The sequence below is a fragment of the Mixophyes fleayi genome, chromosome 3, assembly GCF_038048845.1.
Source record: "Mixophyes fleayi isolate aMixFle1 chromosome 3, aMixFle1.hap1, whole genome shotgun sequence".
NCBI lineage: Eukaryota > Metazoa > Chordata > Amphibia > Anura > Limnodynastidae > Mixophyes > Mixophyes fleayi.
Window position 1 is genome coordinate 286557817 of NC_134404.1, and position 10850 is coordinate 286568666.

General features: G+C 44.0%; 1 long non-coding RNA gene across 1 annotated transcript; it reads right to left on the reverse strand.

The window, feature by feature from the left end:
- Positions 1-7249: 7249 nt before the first annotated feature.
- LOC142142972 (uncharacterized) lies at positions 7250-8512 on the reverse strand. Its single transcript, XR_012689430.1, has 3 exons — positions 8255-8512; positions 7465-7603; positions 7250-7362 (listed from the first exon to the last, which is right to left on the reverse strand). It is a non-coding gene; the product is annotated as an uncharacterized LOC142142972 (long non-coding RNA).
- Between the last annotated feature and the right edge of the window lie 2338 nt (positions 8513-10850).

Here is a 10850-nt window from a genome sequence, read left to right on the forward strand (position 1 = left end):
TGGAACTCCAGGTCCATCTGCAACAAACTTTCCATGACCTCTTTATCTGCAACTCTCTTAATCTTCTTGCCATCACTGAAACCTGGCTTACTTCTTCTGATACCATTTCACCCGCCGCTCTCTCCCACAGGGGCCTCTCCTTCACCCACTCCACCAGACCAGACGAGCATCCAGGAGGCGGAGTGGGCCTCCTCCTATCCTCTAACTGCACTTTTCGTGTCATTCCTACTTTACCTTCCCTCTCTTTCTCCTCCTTTGAAGTAAACTCCATCCGTCTCTTCTCCCCCATCCACCTCCGTGTCTCCGTCATCTACCGTCCCCCAGGCTCCTCCTCCCTTTTCCTTGACAACTTCGCTGCCTGGCTCCCCCACTACCTTTCCTCTGACCTTCCCTCCATCATACTTGGCAACTTTATTATCCCTATTGACAACTGTTCTGAACTTGCCACCATTAAACTTCTCGCCCTTTCCTCCTCCCTAGGCCTTACTCAGTGGACCTCTTCCCCCACCCACTGTCTTGCTCACTCCCTTGACCTTGTCTTCTCTCATCTCTGTGATCTCTCTGACTTCTCCAATTCTCCCTTTCCACTATCTAACCACCACCTCCTCTCCTTCACTCTGTCCTCCTCCCCTGCTCCTGCCTCGCCCAAAGCCACCCTCACTAGACGTAACCTGGATGCTATTGACCCCACCTCCATCTCCTCCTCTCTCGAAACTCTCCTTTCACCCCTTCCATCCCTGACCTGTCCTCACCACTGCCCTGGACGCTCTTGCCCCAGCCTCTTCTATCCGCCGACGCCGCATTATTTCCCAACCCTGGCACTCAAAACTCACCCGCCTTCTCCAAAGATGCTCTCGCACTGCTGAATGCCTCTGGAGGAAATCTCGCTCCCTGGCTGACTTCCTCCACTTTAAATTTATACTCTCTTCTTTCTCCTCTGCCCTCTCCCTCGCTAAACAATCCTTCTTTAAGTCCCTCATTTCTTCTCAGTCCTCCAATCCCCGCCGCATCTTTGCCATCTTAAGCTCCCTCCTCTCCCCCCTACCCCTCTGTCCCGCCTTCCCTCTCCGCTTCTGACTTCGCGACTTTCTTCTCTTCCAAAATTGAGGCCATCAGACTGAACATCTCCTCCTCCCCTTATCCCGCCACCCTCATCGCTTCACCTCCCCCCATCAACCAACTCTGGTGCTCCTTCAGCCCTACAACCGGTGAAGAAGTTCGCTCCCTTATTTTTTCCTCTCCACCCTCTACCTGCCCTCTCGATCCCATCCCCTCCCACCGCCTTCGCTCTCTCTCTCTCTAATGACCTGCTCTTACCTAGCACACCTTTTCAACCTATCACTTTCCTCTGGTGTAGTACCCTCCTCTTTTAAACAGGCTCTTCTCTCTCCTATCCTCAAAAAACCCAATCTTGACCCCACCTCTCTTGCTAATTATCACCCTATCTCTCTTCTCCCCTATGCCTCCAAATTACTTGAGTGGATTGTCTGCAGCAGCCTAACCAGGCACCTCGCGGACAATTCCCTCCTTGACCCTCTCCAATCTGGCTACCGCCCCCTCCATTCTACCGAAACTGCCCTGGCCAAGGTTACTAATGATCTCCTATCAGCCAAATCCAAGGGTCACTTCTCCGTACTAATCCTCCTTGACCTCTCTGCAGCCTTTAACACCGTGGACCACCCCCTCCTGCTGCAAACTCTTCTCTCTCTCTGCCTCTCTGGTTCCATCCATGCCTGGTTCGCCTCATACCTTGCTAATCGCTCCTTCTCTGTATCCACGTCTGGTTCTTCCTCCTTCCGCTACCCTCCCCCCGTAGGAGTCCCGTAGGGCTCTGTTCTTGGCCCTCTTCTCTTTTCGCTCTACACTTCCTCCCTTGGTGCTCTCATCTCCTCCTTCTGTCTTCAGTATCACCTTTATGCTGACGACATTCAACTCTATATCTACTCTCCTGAGCTTTCCTCCACCCTCCTCGCTCAGGTTTCCGACTGTCTCTCCTCCATCTCCTCCTGGATGTCCGAGCGCTTTCTCAAAATCAATATCTCTAAAACTGAACTCAATGTCTTTCCTCCGCCCAGACTCCCATCCCACGATGACGTCTCTATTGTCGTCAACAACACCACAATCTCCTCTGTCACCCAACTTCGCTGCCTGGGTGTCACCCTCGACTCCTCTCTCTCTTTTGCCCCCACATTCATTCCCTTGCCCAAGCCTGTCGCTTCCAACTACGCAACATCACCCGCATCCATCCTTTTCTCTCTCAGGATGCCACCAAAACTATCATCCACGCACTCATCATCTCCTGCCTTGATTATTGTAACCTCCTCCTCCCTGGCCTCCCCCACTCCCGTCTCTTCCCCCTCCGTTCTATACTCAATGCGGCCGCAAGACTCATCTTCCTCTCACGCCGCTCCTCCTCTGCCTCCCCTCTCTGCCTTGCCTTACACTGGCTCCCCTTCCCCTACAGAATCCTTTTCAAACTCCTCACCACCACTTACAAGGCTCTCTCCAACTCTACTGCCCCTTATATCTCTAACCTCCTCTCCATTCACACTCCTGCCCGCTCCCTGCGCTCGGCCAACGACCGCCGCCTTTCCTCCACCCTTATCACCTCTTTCCACTCCAGAATCAAAGACTTTTCCCGTGCAGCCCCCCTTCTCTGGAACGACCTCCCTCGTTCCATCCGTCTCTCTCCTACTCTGTGCTCCTTCAAACGTGCACTCAAAACTCACCTCTTCCTCAAAGCCTACCAACCATCTACTTAATCCCCATCACCTCCCTTTGCTCGTCCTCCCTTCTCTCCTCTTGCCTCAACTGGCTCCTCTTGTGCCTGGTCTGTTTACCCTCCCTTAGGATGTAAGCTCGTATGAGCAGGGCCCCCTCCTCTCCTGTCTCCATACCTGTTCTTCCACTCCGTCTTTACTGCATATGACTACCCGGAGTTTCTGAAGTATTGGTACTTTTTGTTCATTGTTCTGTATGGTTTCACCCTGTATAGTCTACTGTTAGTACTGTGTGCGGCGCTGCGGATACCTTGTGGCGCCTAATAAATAAATGATAATAATAATAATAATAATAATAATAATGTGTTGTGTGCAGGAAAGTAAATGTGAAAGTATTGTCTGTTATTATGTTCTATTTTCGGGTAAAGACATTTATATTGATTTACATACAAGACTTTGAGATTTTCTCCTCCAGAAGATCCCTTAGGTGAGGTCAACTGGCAATACAAATATCGTCATTTTAGCCCAGCACTTGTGGCCAAATGCCGTGTTTGTGTCAAACGTTGTGGGGGGTCGACTACCAAAATTCCACAATTCGCAAGGATCTAACAAAAAGGCCTATTCTAATGTGGGTCCAGGAGAACTACCTTAAATTTGTGAGTCTCCCAGACATTCCAGGAGAGTGGACAAGTATAAATTAGGTCATCCTTTCTGCTCCCCCCCCCTTTCCTGTCTGTCCTACCCTCCTCTCATCTAAATAATGTCTGATGAGTTAAGCTAGGTACACACTACACGGTTTTCGTCCAATAATCTGCTAAATCAGCCGACATACGACCGCTCGTTCAAAAGTCGGGTTAGTGTGTGCAGTGACACAATGGTCGAAAGTCTGCCCAAATGGACGATTGTCGCCTCATTTGGTTGGTCGTACCATTTAATATTTTCGTTCCAATCTAGTTTCTGCTGTGTAGTGTGTATAAACTTCTGACCGTTTCACAACAGTGAGTACGAAATTACAGTCATTGCTCACAACAACATGGCTGTAAAAAGTCGCTAAAGGGACGTACGCTCTTCCCTTTATCGTCCTAAACAAGGCTAGTGTGTATGCAGTCCATAGACCAAGCATTCGGACCTTCGATCGCATGTAAAATTGATCGGCATAAAAAGTTGGTGGAAAATTCTGTAGTGTGTACCTAGCTTAAGTAACTCTACCTACACTTTAGGAGGGGGGGTGGTGATGCACATAGAGCTGGAGGTGCGGGAATATTTAGCACACACATATAGGAGAATATCAGCAAAGACAATAAGAAGAATGTCGGTACTTCCAATGGTCCATTCAATTGCTCTTTATATCAGACATGAAATATAAAGTTACACATTGAAGTGGTGATACCGAGGCTCCAAATAAGATATAAATGGAGAAACTGGTCCTTTTCATTTCCACTTTAATACATCAGAATTTTGCATGCAAATTAAGCAGAAAGATTTGAATTCCATAATAATCTTTCTAAAAGTACAAACAAACAGTTTTTTTAAAATTGATATTACCCATAAATGTATTTGTGCATGCAATTTTAATTAACTCAGCAGAACGGCCTTCTAACAAACTCTGGCTTTACATCTAAACTTCAACTCCCAGAATTTCCTGTCAGTATCTTCTGTCAGTGCACGCTGAGTTAGATGGTGCTGGTGTACTTTATCAGAACAGCTGTTGCCAGTAATTTGAAGATATGATCAAAATACAGTGAGTATCTGTAATATATGACTGTTTTTAAATGCATGGTAACATCTAATTTATTTGTCGAATTATTCTGAGACAAGCCAGACAGCAAATAAACAAGCATAAATCTGGTTATAAATGTACCTGTCATGTATGCATCCAAGATACATTAAATACAATTTATGAAAACATTTTTATTTTCTGCATTAGTGAGATTATAAATATAAACTTAAATTTAAATAATAGTTATTTTTCAATTTAGCATAGAGAGTAAAACAAGGACACGGAGGCTTTCAACCTTTCTAATGCTGTGACAAAACTTAAACATTATTTTATTTTTACACCAATGCTAAAAATTTTAATAAGGAAAGAAAGACACTAGGTAGGATTAACTAATAATGGTTAATGTTATTTTAGTACCCTCCACCAACCTATACTTGAGTTCAAATATGTTTCTGAGCTTTAGACTTACATACGTAATACAGCGTCTTGCACCAGTTACAGTTTCTCAGGTCTTCCAGGAAATGGAATTTTAACTTGGTTTTGCACCAATTTATATATTAATTATAGAAAGATGTCCGAATTGTTTGGCCGTTATACTGTCAGATGCTGTACAGATTACTCATGGTCTGCTTTTACTACTTCACTTTCTGTTTTAACAACATCCATAAAGTCTACTCTTTAGCATACTTGCCAACTTCTTCTAGTTGGCGTCTGGGGGCAGCTGGAGGGAGGTGGGCGTGTGGGGGCGGGGCTCCGAAAATCGTGTCATTTTGGACCCCCGTGACGTAATGATGCAAACGCGTCATTTTACAGCGGGGGGCGGGCCAAATGCCGCGATTCCCGCAAAATCACTGCATTTTGGGCCTAATTCTGCCCACTTCACTAGGAAGTGGGCAGATGTGGGAGACTGCCATATACTCCTGGGAGTCCCACCCGGAATCTGGGAGTCTCCCAGACATTCTGGGAGAGTTGGCAAGTATGCTCTTTAGTTGGAAGTGATTTTACAACAGTTAGTAACGGGCCATCTCGATGTAGCCACTTATTGTGTCCTTACAGCATTACATCCTCTTCTGAAGTAGTACCTGATTGCAACAACTTGTTCAGTACCACCTTAAAAGAGTTTGCTATGTTATAACTCTATTCAGAATGAGAGAAATACAGAACTTTCATACAGACTGTAGTGGGTGATTATCAGCTGAGTGCAAAGAGTTCTTCAGCTAAGCAGCCATGATTAAGAGTCACCAAACCAACCCATCCCATGCTAATAAAGGAAACATTTTCAAAATAAAAATATTGACTACAGAAACCTAGGAATATTTTTTTTAAACCATGTTTAGAAGATAGCACTTCTTTTTTAGAGATTTCCATTTCACTAATGAACTGCATTCAGGATTCAAAATGTGCCATTACGAGAAATGCAAAAATACGGCTGAAGACGACATGCGGTGAATTACTATTTTCTATAATGTCACTCCAAACATGGTTTTTAGCTCATAGAGAATGCAAAGACTCATCTCTGTTGCTAGACATAAAAATATCATTTACATAACTGTTGAATAACATATTCAGATTATGGGGGGGATATATCACTTTAGTATCATTTAAAAAATTCCATCAATTGGATGTCGTTTCAAACACCAATGTGGCTGGTTTCATAAGACGCAAACAGCATGCGGTTTACAACAAACTATTGATTTGCAAACCAAACATTAGGCAAAAAATGGTCGCCTTTGATTTAACTCTTCGCACTGCACCTTTTAAGAGGCAAAACTTTGCATGTCTCATAGGCCTGGTGCAAGTTTACTTGTGGATGAGGACTATAACTGCTGTGCTCTAGGACCTGAGTCATTAAGGATAGCAAGGTAAAAAAAGGAGTAAATGTTCTCTGGGACAAACCATGTTACAATGTAAGGGGTGCAAATTAGTTTATTATTTTGCACATAAGTTAATTACTGGCTGCTTTTTCATGTAGCACACAAATACTTGATAGCTTTATTTTTACACTGAAATTTAATGTTGATCTAGGACAGTGCTGGCTAACCTGTGACACTCCAGGTACTTGTGAAACTACAAGTCTCAGCATGCTTTGCCAATATATAGCAGCTTATTGCTGGAAGGGTATGCTGGGACTTGTAGTTTCACAACACCTGGAGTGTCACAGGTTAGCTAACACTGGTCTAGGACAAGCCCTATCCCTACTATAAATCTGTCCCCGCATTTTAAATTTACCTCCCTCTCCAATGCAACATGATTATGCCCAGGTGCAAAGTTACTCCTTTTTTTGCTTTGCTCCCCTTAGTGACTTAGGCACTAAATGTATATGTACAGTATGTTATATTTTACATACATGCCAACTCTCCCGGAATGTCCGCGAGATTCCCAAATTCCGGGTAGGTCTCCTGGGAGAGCTGGCATTTCTCCTGCATCAGAGCCGGCATGGAGTTGTGGATGGGCGGAGGGGGTGGGGCTTCACGAATCACAGAATTTTGGCCCCGTCCCCAGTGACGTAATGCCTGCTTTGGTTTTTTTTACCAGTGTAGACGCTTTTCACTTCAAAACAGAGGCTCAGAAAACTGGATACATACTGCTCCATTCATACCTTCATATTCTGGTATATGTGTGATGAGGTTTGATTTTTATTAGAGATGATCAGGCTTGGTTCTCCGAAAAACCGAACCCACCCGAACTTCGCCGATCGGAGTACCGAAACAGGGGTAGCAGTGTTCTTGTCACTCTCCAATCACATTGTTCTTGTCACTCTCCAGTCTCAGTCATGATTATTCTAATCCCTCTACATCATGTGCTAAACCAGTGATGGCTAACCTTTTCAGCTTGGTGTGTCGAAAATCGGAAAAAAGTGTTGCCGTCCTTGGGTCGTGTGTCACTTCAAGAAATATCCATAATTTGGTGATATTTACAGCCCTAATAAAGAAAGAGTTATATTTTTAATATATTTGTACTGTTTATTAGTTTGTTGTTGGACAGACTCCTGTACAAAATAATTTAAAGCACTACACTACGTACTCCCTTCTGTAACTAGCAGTAGGCAGGCGCGTACCTGCAGCACTTTTGGCAGAACTCAGCAAGTCTGGCAGGGCTTGGAGCAGTAGAAGAGGCTCCAGATGACAGGACAGGAAAACACAGCCCCTAAAGAAGAAGAACCCTGGCAGGAGAAAGATAAAAGTCAGGTTGATGGCTGTTAAAAGGGACTATTGCACTCCCTCTAACTAAATCACACATCTAAACATAAGAAAAACAGCACTGTGGGGAGTGAAGTGTATAAAAATGTATATAATTGATAATATCTATAAAAATACATGTATATCATCATCATCATCACCATTTATTTGATTCCGCAGCGCTGTACAGAGAACTCATTCACATCAGTCCCTGACCCATTGTATATATAAAAATAATTCTTAACTAATAATAGTAAAATTCATTTCATTACCCACCTTTGGCCATTTTCATTACCCCCTCTGCAGTCATTGACACCCCCCCTGTAGCCATTTTTCCTTACTTCACCCTGCAGATATTTTCATTACCCCCTCTGCAGTCATTAACACCCCCCCTGTAGCCATTTTTCCTTACTTCACCCTGCAGATATTTTCATTACCCCCTCCTACAGTCATTGTCCCCACTGCAGGTATTTCTTAACCCCCCACACAGCCAGTTTTAGTTGCTCCCCCTGCAGATATTTTTACTTATCCCCCCACAGGTATTTTCTTTTCTTTCCTTGTCTCTCCTACAGCTGTTGCCCAGTATTTTTTAGTCATTAACCCCCGCCCCACCACCTGCGCAGGTATTTTCTTACCTGCTATTTAAGCTGCCGGCATTCACTCGCCACCTCGGGAAGAAAGACCGCGCAGCCTACTACGCAGCTGTGCGTGATGTCATCACGTCACATCGGGAGCTCTGGGAGGGAGGGGAAGCACCAGTGACAGCTGAGAGCCGGGAGCCAGAAGCACATTGGGGGCAGGTGGAAGTCGGGAGCGGACCATCTAGCGCCGGCCCTGCGTGTCAGTCAAAATGCCTCAGCGTGTCACCAGTGACACGCGTGTCATAGGTTCGCCATCACGGTGCTAAACCTATGTTCAAGTGCACAGTGGTTTTAAGTCAGGGAAACAAAAATGTAAAACAAACACCTTCAATAAAGGTGAAAGTTCACTGTAGAAAAACATAAAATTGCCAACATGCCATTCTACCAAAAATAATAACAAGCATACCAGCATCAGCTATCTCCCTTCTCTCAGCTAGAGACCAATTTGGAATTTGCAGTTCGTTTTACGACAGAGCTGTCAGGATTTTTGGGCAATTCTTTTACACCAGAGCAAATGTCAGTTGCTAGTAAAAAAATAAGCTTTTCTAAGAAACCCAAGGATGATGCAGATGATTCAGCAGAATATTTTGACATTTGGTCTGGTCTAATAGGATTGCCCAAAAATCGTGACAGCTCTGTCATAAAATGAAATACAAATTCTACGAGGAAGGCCTTTACTGGCATTTAGATCAAAGTACAGAGACTTCTGTAATGGTGGATTCCAGCCGGGATTAATTAGTAATGAGTGATGATGATGTACACACTGATGAGAATGAGGATGATGACAATGTAGATTACAGGTGCTGGGATCTAGCTGAGAGAGGGAAGCTAGCTGATGCTGGAATGTGTATTAATAGTTGGGTAAACTGACATGTTGTCAATTTTATGTTTTTCTACAGTGAAGTTTCACCTTTATTAAAGATGTGTTTTTTTCTTTAAAAAGGTAAAAGCTTTTTTTTTACATTTTTGTTTTTGACATTTATGTTACAGAGACTTCTGTAATGGTGGACTCCTGCGGGGTTTAATTGATAATCTGTTAGAATGATGTACACACTGATAAGGGTAAGGATGAGACTGAAGATGATGACAACAACATCTTGCCACTGTAGAGTTCATTGAAAGCACTGTTACCTTAGCTGCCGTAAGCCCATTGTTAGCTTGTTTTGTGGGGTGCCCAAACAAACTAAGCACATCAGCCAGAAAAGTGGCAATCCTTGTCGCTGAAGTGCTTGGTTTGTTAAAGTGTGCTGTGTTTTTTTAAATTCCATTATAAGGGTGGGTGGGTGGGATGGTCCCAAGGACAAATCCATCTTGCACCACTTTTTCTTTCAGCTACCGCTGTGTGCCAGTGTTACCTACATGCGCTGCAACTGCTGAAGTTTGTTTTCAATCATCTTTTCAATTGCTTCTCTCTCGTACATGTGAACATATACTTTGCTTTTCACTGGGTTCACCATCTCCAACCCGCCGGGACACCCCGGATTGATCTTGGTCTGATAAATGCATACATCCCGGGGGGTCAGCGCTCATGGCATGTATTAGATATAGAATTACCACAGTTATCCAAGTAACGTGTGGAGCGATTATAGGAACCATAAATGATTTAATGAGCCATTCGCAGTTTCACTGTACCGGCCGTGTGCTCTGGGTGATAGCGATCTCATTGTCTTCATATTCCAAAGCTTAGTCTGCAGGGGCCGGTGACACACCCAATTGTTTTCTCAGGTCTCTTAGCTGTTCTTTAAACTGGACATATTTATCATCCTCCCACAGGGTCTCCTCTGTATTATTCTTCTGAAGCACAGTGTATCTCTCGTGTACAAGTTCTCTTAAATCCGGGATCTCATCCGTTGAGTCACGTTTTAATTTAAGTACGGTCTCCTCAACTGCGTCTATATATTGGTTTAAATCTCTGTTCAATGCAGCGTATTCCAACATGACAGATTCCATGCTGCCCACATGTTCCGTGTCTGTCTGAAGCAATTGTAATTCCACTCCAGTTGTAATATCCATTCCTGTGCCTACATAAGTTTCGCAGTTCTTCAGGGATGAGAGGAAGGTATCCAGACAGGAGAATGAGATCAAAGATGCAGCACGAGCTGATATGGTTTAATACAGTAGAGTTAATTGACAGCACTGTTGGGCTTAAGGCAACTAGGCTATTGGTAGCTTGTTTTGTGGGGGCCCAAACAAACCAAACATTTCAGCCACAAAAGCGGCACTCCTTGTCGCTGGATTGCTTGGTTTGTTAAACTGTACATTTCCTTTTCAATCTTACATAAGGGTAGGTGGGAGGGCCCAAGGACAATTCCATCTTGCACCACTTTTCTTTTCTGCGACTGCTGTGTGACAATGTTTTCTAGATGTGCTATGAACTGCCGTGTGTTTGTGTCGTTGCTATGTCGCTTAGCATCCAGCCAGATTGCTGCAGTCTTTGTCCGAAAGTGGATGAAAACAATATTGTGACCTATGAGGTGGTCAAAAATTACTGGAAATGACTGAAAATTGTTATTGAAGTTAACAATGTAGTTTAAAAAAAAGTGTAAAATTCTGTGATTTTAGCATATTTAGTTATTTTTCAAAAAAATAC